This window comes from Schistocerca americana, chromosome X (genome assembly GCF_021461395.2).
Source record: "Schistocerca americana isolate TAMUIC-IGC-003095 chromosome X, iqSchAmer2.1, whole genome shotgun sequence".
NCBI classification, from domain to species: Eukaryota; Metazoa; Arthropoda; class Insecta; order Orthoptera; family Acrididae; genus Schistocerca; species Schistocerca americana.
This window is the reverse complement of record NC_060130.1, coordinates 458,965,862-458,980,226: the sequence shown is the minus strand read 5'-3', so window position 1 is coordinate 458,980,226 and position 14,365 is coordinate 458,965,862.

Below are 14,365 nucleotides of genomic sequence, written 5' to 3'. Positions count from 1 at the left end.
AAAGGGTAAGAGAACTGGTAGAGAAGAAACTGTTGGAAAGAATAAAAAGACACGATGATAAGGTGAAGGGTATTGGTATAAGGATAGGAGATTTGGTTTTGGTCAAGACATATGAGAAGTCAAAAGAGATAAATAGGGAGATTTCTAAATTTTTTGGTGTATGCAAAGGACCATTTGAGGTGGTTGGTATACCCCACCCAAATGCGTTCTATCTGATTTATCTCAAGTCCAAGAAGAAATTTGCCCTAAAGAATGTGGTTGATTTAAAACCATATAAGGCAAGAACAACACACTAATACAATTGCCCACTTGCAGTTTTCAGAGGAAATAAATTTCAATGTAAACAGTGTAAAGATTTGATTATGAACTGTTAACAAGAAGTAGTTTGAGGATAATTTCTTGTATACCATTATATAAATTTCTTTTTGAAACCGGATAGTTTTTTTTACATGTTTGATGATGTGAAGAGTCAAGTAGTTATCAGATTCAAGCAATGAAATGTGAGTTGTTATAGTAGACTGTGGCTTTGCTTACAAATACTTCCAAAGACACTCCAGTGTGTGTGACGATAAGTAGTATATACAGCTGTCAAAAATCTAGCAAGATTTGTCTGCGGCAGCATTGTATAGGTTTACTATAATTATTTGTTCATCCTAGAATTCTGTTTGTGCTGTAACTAACACCTGTCCTAGTTTTAGTCTTTACTGTATGAGATATTAGTTTGTAAATTTGATTGGCTTGCTTTATGTCAGCATTCTCAGAGAATTGTGTAAAATGCTGTTTCATTGTTCTTAAGTTTATTTATACTGTTATATGATGTATCCAATTATTCATGTCAAATAGTCTGAATAGAAGTTTGAATACTTTAGGGCAATATATATACCCATGACATGACCCAGCTTTATGATGTTGGTTGTCTCACATGAGTCAATGACATTTTATCTTGAGAGGTTCCTGGGAACATCTCATGATAAAATGGGGGGCATATGTGAAGGCATTGCTAATTGCGCATATAAAACATTTTTTCGTGATTTTCTTTAGATTTCTATTGTTTTTCTTTTGTTCATATGGGCATTTCTAATTGTGATTATGTAACATTCTACTGTGGTTTTTAAATGTAAAGATGTAATTGTGATTATTTCGTATGCCAATGGATAAATATGTTTCTTGCTTTGTACCTGTGGTAAAGTTTCTAAAGTTCTCTTTTGGAATATTATTAATTGTAAAAAAACGCAGTCAATAACATTTATAAAGTTTTATGTAATTTACGATCACGATATAACATCTATAGACAGGGGACAGCGATAGTGATATCGAGAGTTGAAAGGTTGCTGCGTAGTAGAGGGGATGGTGGATGGCGTGTCTGTGAAGCGTGCGCGCGGAAAATAGTACTGTGTTCCATGAAAAGCATACGTAATTGTATGCACAGTGATACCGAACTATCAGATTGTTAATTCTCTTTACCACTGCGGTATGTAATGCCATCGCCAGCGAACTTTAAGAGCAAATAAACCGGACTGTGAAAGTGCCGCTAACATTACTTTGTTGTGGCCGACACGAACTGTGCCTTTATTCGAATGAACTTTGCTGGTATTGGTTTTGGGTGGTGGAACTGTTGTATATCACATTCTATCAAGCCATGAAGGTGAATGCTAATTAACTGTGCAATTTAACTGGCTTTCAGTGACGTTGTCGAAGTTTGAAATGCGAGAACAGAGTGGACATTGTTTACGGTGTGCTTCACATACATGAACAATTCTATGACCTGTGTATTTGACGCTAAGACTATATGAATGTGACGAACCATGTAATTATGGACGATAGCGTCACGGACAGTGCATAAAGTGTAAAAACGAGCGATGTCTACGTCATGTACTTTGAAAGAGAGGATATGTCAACAACGTTCATATACTGGCGTCTTGTGGTTTGTTAATCACCACGGGGTTAATGATACAGCTATGCCGGAACTTTATTTGCGTTTCGCCGGAGAAGATTAACCAGCGGAACTGTCTGTATCCTGCTCTCATCATCGTAACCCGCCGACGTCGTGCTGCCTAACGCAACGCTTCGTATGCAACAAAAAGGTAACGCATTTCGCTGAACGCTATCCCCTGACCTAGAAACTTTCTTTCTCTATTAAAAGTATAAGAATTGCAGACTCTTTTTTATTAAATTCTTTGTTTAGTTTGTTTGCTTTCTGCTAACGAAAATAAAATTACAATCAGTGAATTAAAAGTTGCCTGGTAGTCATTGTTGAAACACCAGTAAATATGAACTTCTTCCTCTCATTAGGAGTAATTCTCCTTGCATGTCAAAATTATTGTAGTTATTTTATGTCGTTTTATGTATTGTTATGAGACTAGATATGTGACAATAACTAATAAGAGTATTTTGTCGCGAAATATGGCCTCGCGCGAAAATTACGGCGACAGCCATAATTGCTTGCGTTCTGACCAATAATGTAAAAGCTGCTATTCCCGTATTGGTGCTTTTCCTGACGTGAACGGAAATTATGAATGTCAGCTGTCTAATCACGTAGTGACTCTTTACCCAGTAATAAAAGTTTTTTGATATTGTATTGCTATGAGTCGTAGTATTAAGAGACACTGGTTATACTCAGAAGTGGGTAGTTGTATGGTGAAACCCGCCAGTGTTCATGCCATTGTTAACAGTATTGTGTGTGATTGATGAAATTTTGTCACATTTTCTAACTCCTTTGAAGTTTCAGAGAATATATACACAATTTTGTCGGTTCAGGTTAATTTCAGAGCAGTTTCTCGTGAATATTATAATTTTCAGGTAATAAACAAAGTGGGGTCGTGACCAATTGAGAAGTATAACAAAGAGTGTGGTTTTCCAACTAGAATTTTGGATGACTTCACAGTTCAGATTTTGATAATTATTTTTCCTGTGGGTCATCACAGACCCCCATAAGATTTTACCGCATCTCTGTCGTCCAACACGTAAGAAAAACAAATACCGTCTGCATGTTGACATCGAGCATATTACGTATACATGTACTGCTCCAGAGGAGCATGAAGCTAGTGCTCGAAGTCCCTGGTACAGATCTGCGTAAAGTTTTGTCGACTGTACTGGAGGAAAACCATATCCAACAGACATCAATCACAAGAGAGGATTCCTCTATTGGTTAAAATGTGTGAGAAATCTTATGGGACTTAACTGCTAAGGTCAACAGTCCCTAAGCTTACACACTACTTAACCTAAATTATCCTAAGGACAAACTCACATACACCGATGCCCGAGGGAGGACTCGAATCTCCGCCGGGGCCAGTCGCACAGTCCATGACTGCAGCGCCTCAGACCGCTCGGCTAAACACGCGCGGCTCCTATATTAACCCTTCATAAGCAGTTAAGTATATGGTCTTTTCGGCTATGATGCATCCAAGCAGTGTACATCTACAGCTTTGTATACTGCCACATACATTGTTTTTCTACCATGACTTCAAGGTCTGCGTCAGCTGCTAAACTGACATTAACACATTTCGATCCTTTGGCTCTTACAGAAACTGAACATTGCATTGTGTAAACTATGCAGCTCCCACTACACGCAGGTTGGTAGATGTAAAACACAGAGGCGGTGCATCCAATTTACAAAAATTTGGAAGACATCGCAACATATGGAATCTGGAAGAGTTTGCAGCAATATAAAGCGTTTCTAGCAGCTATCCACAAGTGATGACCCATACAGTTATCTCATCTTCACAGCGATGGGGTAGTGAATGTCTCAGTGTTCCATTCCAAAGAGCGCTGTTTCCTTCTTTGGCAGTCATGTATGCAATTCCTGTTCCAGTGTTGACGATAGCCACACGGTGCCATTCGCAACACGTGCAAGGTAGCAGATATAAACAGAAGTAATTTTATCTTATTGGTTAAAAAAATAAAAGCGTATGGAGGGCATTGCACTATATGGCAATAGGAAGAGTCTGCAGCCTTGAGGAATGCATCCAAACAACTGTCTGAAGATGATGACCTCTACATCCAATCCCAAGCACCACAATGAGAAGTAGCTGAAATCCAGTGTTCTGCCCAGGTTCCCTCAGTCTCAACCAAGTGGCATCAGTCAATTATCATGCGATAATCAGTAGTGTACTAGTAGACGGATGGGATGGGAAAGACACTGTTGATATGGGGTGATATACAGTAAGACACACCGCAGTTGATAGCATGATGAATTTCAGCAACTGTAGCAGTAGTTACATAATTTCAACGACAGCCAATGACACAACAGATTGCTTCCCACTTTCGCAGTCGTAGCTAAATCACCCATTCACTACTTTGCAGATACAACATACTAGATTGCGAATGCAGTTAGATGACTGTGCAGTATGTCTCTTTGTTCACATAAATCAAAGTATACCAGTTTTTCCATAATTTCTGTGGCAGTCATTGACAAGGTAGAATACTTCTCAATATCTGCATCATCGCTAAATCACCTCTCCGCTAATTTGCAGATACCACATAATAGATTGGCAATTCAGATAAATGGTTGTGCATTACATCTATTCAGTCATATATATCAAACTATACTAGTTGCTCTGGAATTTCAGTGCCAGCCATTGACACAGCAGAATGCTCCCCAGTTTCTGCATCATCGCTAAATAACCCCTCCTCTCCTCTGCAAGTACCATATACGCAGTGATTCTCCTCCTTAATACTTAATTAATAATATTGTTAGTGAGAACCAGCCATAATTCAGTAATATCTATATTTGACTGTGTTATATTGCTAGAGAAGGCCGAAATGCACGCTATAAGCTCACGCAGGATGGCGTCAGGTCTGAAACAGGATGCGTAATGAATGCTATAAAGAAAAGTACGTAGCTGCTGGAATACTTAACTTCAATCCATCATTTGTATACATCGTTCTTGATGAGACATGCTTCATACGATAACTATCAATTGCTATGGCGCCTTGCTAGGTCGTAGCCATTGACTTAGCTGAAGGCTATTCTAACTATCTTCCCTGCAAATAAACGAGGCTTCGTCAGTGTTGCATCGCTAGCTAAGTCGTCCATACAACTGGGGCGAGTGCTAGTAAGTCTCTCGAGACCCGCCGTGTGGTGGCGCTCGGTCTCCTATCACTGACAGTGGCGACACGCGGGTCCGACATGTACTAATCGACCGCGGACGATTTAAAGCTACCACCTAGCAAGTGCGGTGTCTGGCGGTGACACCACATTCCTCCCCCGCAAATCGGCGAACTGTTGTGGTATAAGGCTTCCGCCCGCCGTGGGGAGGACCCCATGTTGACGTATGCGATGAGGTGGGGAGCCTAACAACAGGCGAGCCTGTGCCACCCGCACCCGGCCATTCGGTCCGAGGGGAGCTAGGAAACGCCTGAAAACCTAGTCCAGGGTGCACGCCAACATGCGGTGTATGCGCCCGTAAAGAGACAGGAGGGGCCGAAGGGTCGACCTCCATCGCGTCGGGGTACCCGACGCGCGAACACGCCATGTGGTCCGGAGCGGGCAAGAGGTCCATGGCGGAGGACTGCTGGTCACGGGAAGGGATCGGCGGCGCGCGACCCAGGGAGGCGCCCGGCGGCTGCAGCGACGCGTCCACTGCGGGCGGCGCCGGCGGGAGAACAGGCGGCGGCGGCGCGTCGCCATGGGGCAAAATGGAAGGCAGCGTCGGTAACACCTGGGGATGAGGCGAGCCAGTAGATGGGTCCCCAGGGCACTGACCGGACGGCACCGTCGCTGAAAGCAGACGGGGAGCGGCAGAACCCGTGCGACGACAGAGGCGCAGCTGATTGAGATGCCGACGCACCTCACCAGAGGCCCCCAAAACCAGATACATAGCGCGGCCGAGGCAGCGAAGAATGCGCCCTGCGAGCCAACGCTGTGAACCGCGATAGTTGCGATAGTATACAACGTCGCCAGGGGCAAAAGCAGGTGGCTGCCGCTGCACAGGAACCTGATGCGGCGGATGCAGCAAAGACATCAAGGGTCGATGAGGACGACCATGGAGCAACTCAGCCGGCGAGCGACCATCTCGGGGCTGAGAGCGATACGAAGACAAAAAGAGCAACAACGCGTCCTCCCGAGAATGCGACTCTTTCAACTTCAACATCCGTGACTTGGAAGTCCGGACCAATCGTTCAGCGGCACCGTTTGACTGAGGCGAAAACGGCGCGGACGTCAGATGTTGAATACCATTGGCCTTGCAGAATGACTGAAATTCTGCGGACATGAATTGTGGGCCATTGTCGGAAACAATAGTCTGTGGAAGACCTTCAATGCAAAAGATAGCGGATAACGCTTGGATGGTGGCAGATGACGTCGTGGAAGACATCTTGACAACAAAAGGAAAACAAACCAAGATGCGTATTAACCACCAATACGCGCTGGGATTCTTCGTCCACCGGTATTTGCAAGTACGCATCTGCTAGGTCCAACTTCGAAAGATATTTACCCGGGCACAGTTTGTCAAAAAGATCTTCCGGGCGGGGTAAAGGAAAAGTTGCAATCACTAGTTGTGGATTCACAGTTGCCTTGAAGTCCACACAAAGTCTCAATTTTCCGGAAGGTTTTGGCAAGATTACTAAGGTTGATGCCCAGAGAGAAGCCTGCACACGTTCAATTACACCTTGTGATTCTAAATCGTTTAATGTTCTTGCGACCTCATCACGCAATGTGTGGGGAACATTGCGCGCTCGGAAAAATTTCGGTTGCGCGTTTACTTTCAGTTCCAAATGTGCTTCATAGTTCTTAGCGCAACCAAGGCCCGGTGCAAAAATATCTGCAAATTCTTCACATAGACGAGAAACACTGGCTGAAGGCAGAGTCTGGTTCACTGATAGGACCTGATTGACTATAGACAAGTTAAACAACTGAAATAAATCTAAACCAAACAAGTTCACAACAGAAGAAGAAAGAAGGACGTAGAATGACACAAGTTTTGTTTGTCCCTTGTATGTGGCAAGAAGGCTGCACTGTCCTAACACCGGGATCGTGTGACCTGAATATGTAGTTAGCTTAACATTTGCGGCACACAACGGAGGAGTGCCCAGTTGTTTGTATGTGACTTTATTGATCCATGAAACTGCAGCTCCGGTATCGAGGTGGAATGGGATCACGTTGCCATTAATGGCCAAGTCGACAAAAAGTTTATTGTCCTGCTGACGACAAGAGCGACTGTCTCGTGCAACGTGAACAGATACTGGTACAGAAGCACTTGCGACTTGACGGGATTTCCGTCGACATCGTCGCACACTATTTGTGGGTCGAACACAGTCACTGTTAGAAGGAGTGGCACTGGGCGGAGTGGAATTAACTACATGAATGTCCATGGGCGAAGGTTCACGAGCCTGAGTATTCTTGGTTCGATTCCGGCGCGAAGCAAAGGTCCTGGAATGGTCGTGAGTGTCCGATCTGAGCTTTTTCTGGCAAACACTCTGAACATGTCCTTATGTATTACAGAAAAAGCAAATAGCTTGGCGTGACGGGCAATTCTCACGCGAATGTCTAGTAGCACACCGCGGGCATGATTTCACGGCATTTGCATGCTGGCGCGGGACACGAGGCTGCGCGGACGTGCGCGAGGGCTGTTTACAGTTCCGTGCAGCTCGCCCGGTGGGCCGGTTAATGTGACACACAGCTGGCGAAGTTTCAAATGATTCCTGAGCAAAGTCAAGTGTGTCTTGCCTATCCAATATGTCTATCACTTGTTGAAGGGAGGGATTGACTAGTTTCAAAATTTACTCCCGTATACGAACATCAGAAACATTCTGTGCAATTGCATCACGCACCATAGTCTCTGAATAAGGGAGTCCACATTCACACTCAAAAGCACAATCCCGAGTAAGGCCTTGTAAAGTTGCAACCCACTCCCGATTGGTTTGACCGGCCGTACGTTTTGTACGAAAGAACGTGTTGTGTCTAGACAAGACAGCCTAGACACAATGAGAGGAAGCCGAAAGGCACGCGTTTAGCTAAAGCAGGATGGCGTGAGGTCTGAAACAGGATAAGTAATGAATGCTATAAAGAAACGTACGTAGCTTCTGGAATACTTAACTTTAATCCATCCTTGTGGTACATCGCTCTTGATGAGACAAGTGAGACTCTTTAGATACAAGCTATGTAAGGCTACTGGCGCCTTGCTAGGTCGTAGCCATTGACTTAGCTGAAGGCTATTCTAACTATCTGCTCTGCAAATGAGCGAGGCTTCGTCAGTGTGCATCGCTAGCTACGTCGTCCGTACAACTGGGGCGAGTGCTAGTCCGTATCTCGAGACCTGCCTTGTGGTGGCGCTCGGTCTGCGATCACACAGTGGCGACACGCGGGTCCGACATGTACTAATGGACCGCGGCCGATTTAAAACTACCACCTAGCAAGTGTGGTGTCTGGCGGTGACACCACAGAACGTATACCGTTTTGCAACGACATTGACTGATTCCTTGAAATAGACATCTAAAGCAGACAAAATCTCTTCGTAGGACAGAGTTGCTACGTCGCGTCGGGGAAATAATTTCACTATCACACGGTACGTTTGCACCCCTACACACGCCAATAAATGAGGCTGTCGCTCGTTACCTTGAATTCTGTAGGCGGCGAGATGAAATCCAAACTGGCGTGACCACTCCGTTCAGGTTTCCACCTCCGCATCGTAGTGCCGAAACGTGGGTGCAACAGCATGTTGTGGCTGCGGTAGCGGTGAAGCGGCGGCTGCCGCATCGGTTTGCATTGCACGTTGAACCTGGACGAGCTGTCCAAGGGCATCCAATAACGCCTGCGTCTGCTGATTCTGCAAGCGATAAAATTCGGACAGTACATCTGGAGATTGTGGCAAAGCCATGACACAAGTAAATTAGAGCAATACGAACGCGAAATCCTCTTTTAAGCCTCGTCGCCACTTGTTATATTGCTAGAGAAGGCCGAAATGCACGCTATAAGCTCACGCAGGATGGCGTGAGGTCTGAAACAGGATACGTAATGAATGCTATAAAGAAAAGTACGTAGCTGCTGGAATACTTAACTTCAATCCATCATTTGTATACATCGTTCTTGTTGAGACATGCTTCATACGATAACTATCAATTGCTATGGCGCCTTGCTAGGTCGTAGCCATTGACTTAGCTGAAGGCTATTCTAACTACCTTCCCTGCAAATAAACGAGGCTTCGTCAGTGTTGCATCGCTAGCTAAGTCGTCCATACAACTGGGGCGAGTGCCAGTAAGTCTCTCGAGACCTGCCGTGTGGTGGCGCTCGGTCTGCTATCACTGACAGTGGCGACACGCGGGTCCGACATGTACTAATGGACCGCGGCCGATTTAAAGCTACCACCTAGCAAGTGTGGTGTCTGGCGGTGACACCACAGACTGCATGTGTGAAAACACAGTTATGGATTGGGAAACATATGTTTTGCCTGCTTCACTATGGCGCCTCTGTCTAAACTTCGTCGCCTTTGTTGTAATGTGTGTTACGAAAATTCACTTAGTTTACCGGGGGAGCTGGAGGATTAAATGTGACAATTATTAAGCCTTTCTCGGTTTTCAGTGTCCGTGTACGCCAATCCACCTCAATTCCACGCATTTTGTGGTACTTTTTCTCTAATTTCATGCATTCTCAGTTAATTTAAGTACTCTTGCTAGTTTTCTTTGCGATTTTGCATATTTCGTCGTATTTCCCTCAGTTTTACGTTCTGCCAAAATTCGTAATTCCCACCAATAGGGCAGGTGGGGGAGTGGTAGAGGGTAAGGTGGAGGGTGCAGGAATATATGTGCAGGCTGAGAAAACAGATGACGTCATCTGGGAGTGGGGTGGTGAGGGTGGACATGGTTGAGAGGTAACTAAATGATCAATTTAATTAATTTTCATATCGATTTGAGATCAATTTAATATTAAAGTTGGAGTCATGCTCCTATCTCTGTACTGATGACATACGTATAGAACTGCAAATCATGTTTCGGTTTTGGTTACCACCACCTGCACGTTCACATCTACTTTCACGTTTTCAATGTTAGTAGAGGGCGGATATAGAGCAGTGAGTTCTGCCTGGTCCACCTTCATCTTTGATGGTTTTTGTTTCCTCTAACCACCCCCTCATCCTGCTCCTCTTCCTTCTACTTCTACTTCTTCTCTCTTTCTTCCTATGGGATTTAGATTCCGTGGTACTATCCAGATATCAGTCTGATACAGACAGGGAGCTCTGTGGTCCATTGGGTATAGTTCTTACATCTGCTGACTGTCGTGTATGGCGCCAAGTTGTGGTGGTTCCGTTGAAATTTGGGAACAACTGGTAAAATTGCTAAGACTTAGCAAACTGTGAACTGGTGTTTGTATTACCATACATCACCCCATATCAACAGCGTCTTTCCCATCCCATCTGTCAACTGGTACATAGATGATTACCACATAATGATTGATTGACTCCACTTGGTTGAGATGGAGGGAGCCTTGGCAGGAATATCTGCTACTTGTCACTGTGGATCATCGAATTAAATGTAGAGTTCATAATCTTCAGCCAGTTGTTTGGGCTCGCTCCTCAAAGCTGAAGACTTGTCCCGTTTCCATATGCTGTCATGCCCTGCACATGTTATTACATATTTTTCAACAATAAGATAACAGTGCCTCCATTTACTTTTACTATCTCTCACATGTTGTGAACAGCACCTTCTGGCGATGATCAACATGAGAGCAGTAATTGTGTACGTGACTGCAGAATGAGGAAACAATACTCTTCAAAATGGAACTCTCAAATATGCACTACCTCTTCGCTGTGGAAGATGAAATTAGCTGTACAGGGCATCACCTTCGGATGGCTGGCAAAAACGCACTACAATGCTACAAACTCTTCCAGTTTCCACTTAATGTGTTGTCTTCTACATTTTTATTTATACAATTGTAAGTAGTGGGAGCTGCATAGTTTACAGCTCGCGACATTCAGTTACTGTGAGAGCCAAAGGATTTAAATGTGCTAATGTCGACTTAGCAGCTGACACAGACCTCATCATCACGGTCAATTAACAAAGTATGTACCTATGTACGAAGGTCACTCCAAAAGAAAAGCACAGTTTTTTTTTTTTAAATCCGTCTTTTATTCTACATGTTTGAAAGTTTTACAGTGTGTAGGTACATCCTTTAGGAACAATATTTTCATTTCTCCACATAATATCCATCCCTCTCAACTGCCTTACGCCATCTTGGAACCAGCGCCTGTACACCCGTACGGTAAAATTCTGGACCAACCTGTTGGAGCCACTGTTTGGCAGCGTGCACAAGGGAGTCATCATCTTCAAACCTTGTTCCACGAAGAGAGTCTTTCAGTTTCCCAAAGAGATGATAGTCACATGGAACCAGGTAAGGACTGTAAGGCGGGTGTTACAGTGTTGTCCATCCGAGTTTTGTGATCGCTTCCATGGTTTTTTAACTGACATGTGGCCGTGCATTGTCGTGCAACAGCGAAACATCCTGCTTTTGCCGATGTGGTCGAACACGACTCAGTCGAGCTCGATGTTTCTTCAGTGTCGTCACGTATGTATCAGGATTTATGGTGATTCCACTTGGCATGATGTCCACAAGCAAGAGGCCTTCGGAATCGAAAAACACCATAGCCATAACTTTTCTAGCAGAAGGTGTGGTTTTGATTTTTTTTCCTTGGGTGAATTTGCATGACGCCACTCCATTGATTGCCTCTTCGCCTCTGGTGATAAATGATGGAGTCATGTTTCATCACCTGTCACAATTCTTCCAAGAAATTCATCTCCACCATTCACGTACTGTTCCAAAAGTTCGCTGCATACCGTTTTTCTTGTTTCTTTGTGAGCCACTGTCAACATCCTGGGAACCCATCTGGCACAAACCGTTTTTAACGCCAACACTTTCAGTATTCTCCAAAAACTTCCTTCCTCTATCCCGTGTGACAATCCGTTCACTGTGATGCGTCTATCAGCAGTCACCAATTCGTTAACTCTCTGCACATTTTCCGGAGTGTGTGCAGTACGAGGCCTGCAACTGCGAAGACAATCCTCAATATTGCCGTGCCCACTTTCATCACGTAACCTGCATGTTCACCGACTAACTGTACTGCGATCGACAGCAGCATCTCCATACACCTTTTTCAGCCTCTTGTAGATGTTTCCCACTGTCTCGTTTTCACAGCACAGGTATTCTATGACAGCACGTTGCTTCTGAAGAACGTCAAGTGTAGCAGCCATCTTGAAGACATGCTGTGACGGCGCCACTCATGGGAACAGGTTGAACTAAGTTTGAAAAAAAGCGGGAAGGATGTATCTACACACTGAAAAACTTTCACACTTGCAGAATGAAAACTGTATTTTTACAAAAATAGTGTACATTTCTTTTGGAGTGACCCTCTTGCAAAGCTGTGGTTGTACACTGCTTGGATGTGTTACAGCTGAAAACACAATGTATAAACCGCTCATGAAAGAACAATACAGAAACCCTCTCTTGTAATTGATGATCGGTTGGATATGGTTTTCCTCCAATTCAGTTGACAAAACTTTGTACAGAACTGTGCAAGTTATTTCAAACACTGGCTATGAGCTACAACGTAGTGATTCATGTGTATGTCATATGCCTGATGACAATACAAATACGGTAATTGTTTTTCTGATATAGCAGAAGAGAGAGATGCGATAAAATCTTATAGGACGGTTCAATGACAATACAGGCTCTCACAACTTGTTTCGTAAATGCAGGTGTGATATAGTTTTACACTGGTAAAATGGGACTTGCCGTAGTGTACAAAACAGCAATGTCTACTTGAACTAGAGCTTGTTGTTGACGAACGTAAGATTATTGTATTTTATCAGATATGTGCGTGGATGGCGTGAAAGGTCGTATTGTCTATTGTTATTTCACGTATCTGAAATGTATTTAATACACAATTGCATGACATTCAGTTACAGACACTGATATGAGCATAAGAGGCGCTCTCAGGCAGTGTAATTTGTCCATGAAGCTGAATGACATTGGTTAATATAGATGTTTCTCTTCAGAGTTTAAATTCTCGCTTTTTCTTTACACCTGTGACAGTTTCAAAATAACGAGAACATTTAGTGGTGATCAGTAATTTTTGTAGCAAAACACTGGAAGCTTTTATTTTCGCAATTTTACACAGAATTGACATGTAAATTCCCTGCAGTCTGATCATTTGTAATCGTTGGCGGTGCACTTCTTTGGATGTCACAAAATAATGAAATGAGAATTGTATCCTGCAGTCGAACATAAAAACTATATCAATTTTCCTCATAAAACGAAAAGAAAAAGGACTACATCTATTTTCGTGGAAAGATGACATTTATTATCATCATGATTGTGTTCTCCTTTTCAGTAGATGCCCAATTATAAGACATCCAATGATGTTAATTACATTTGTTACAGAGAATTGTTCTCCTGCCTCAGAACAGCCATCACTTGCGATGGTGGTGTTGGGATGGTCCAGTGTGTGTGCTCATCAGTCACAGCTGTGCTCTGACCAGGGAGAGGCGTCTGGAGAGTGCGGGGTGTGGCCTTCATTTATTCGTATTGTTTAGTGAAGTTTACATGCTTTTGTTTTGGTGAAGGACCATCGTCTCAAGGAGACCACAAGCTCATGGCATGCCCACTCATCTGCCAGTCGAAGGGTGGTAGGCCGCAAAGTCGGCCATGGCAGGTGGTGGTAGCAATTGACCATTTGAAAAAGCCTGTGTCCACATGTTGGGGGAATGTGGGAGGGAGTGAGGAAGGGAGTGGGTGGGAAGAGAGAATGTAAAAGGATTCTACTTTTTGGCAGTTTGTGTTCATATATCGAGGAGAACCGCACACTCAGCTAATCACTCCCTCTGAGATCTTTTATGATAACAATTTTGCCCAGTGCGTGTGTTGTGTAATGGACTGTTAATTACTAGCGATGGTTTTCTTCACGACAATTTCGATGTGTAATTAGAACAGTGATGCATTTCTTCCATCAGTTGTGGTAGCATATATTGGCTTCGTTTATCTGGGTTGCAGGGTGATTGTCGAGCAGGTGTCCGTAACTAACTGTGACATCAAGCAGGGATAGATAGAGTCCTTAGCTGTATGGTTACAGGTAATACATTTATGAAACTCCTTTCTGTCCAACACCAGCATCTCGTCAGTTGAATATATTTCCCACCAAAAACATAACGATAGTACCTAGCCTTTGTCGTGAAAGCTTGTAGATGAAGGCTAGAGTTTGGGTGTGTTTTACCAGTAGTTTCGAGAGGTATTGTGAATTTTTTTCCCAACAGGATAACACCAATTGAATGGCATCGTCAACTTTTTGAGTTGTGTTCCGACTTTAGGCAGTCTTTGTGTAGTGCTATGCATTATCGTTACGCTACGCATATCGCAACCAGAATAAACAAATAACACTAACCT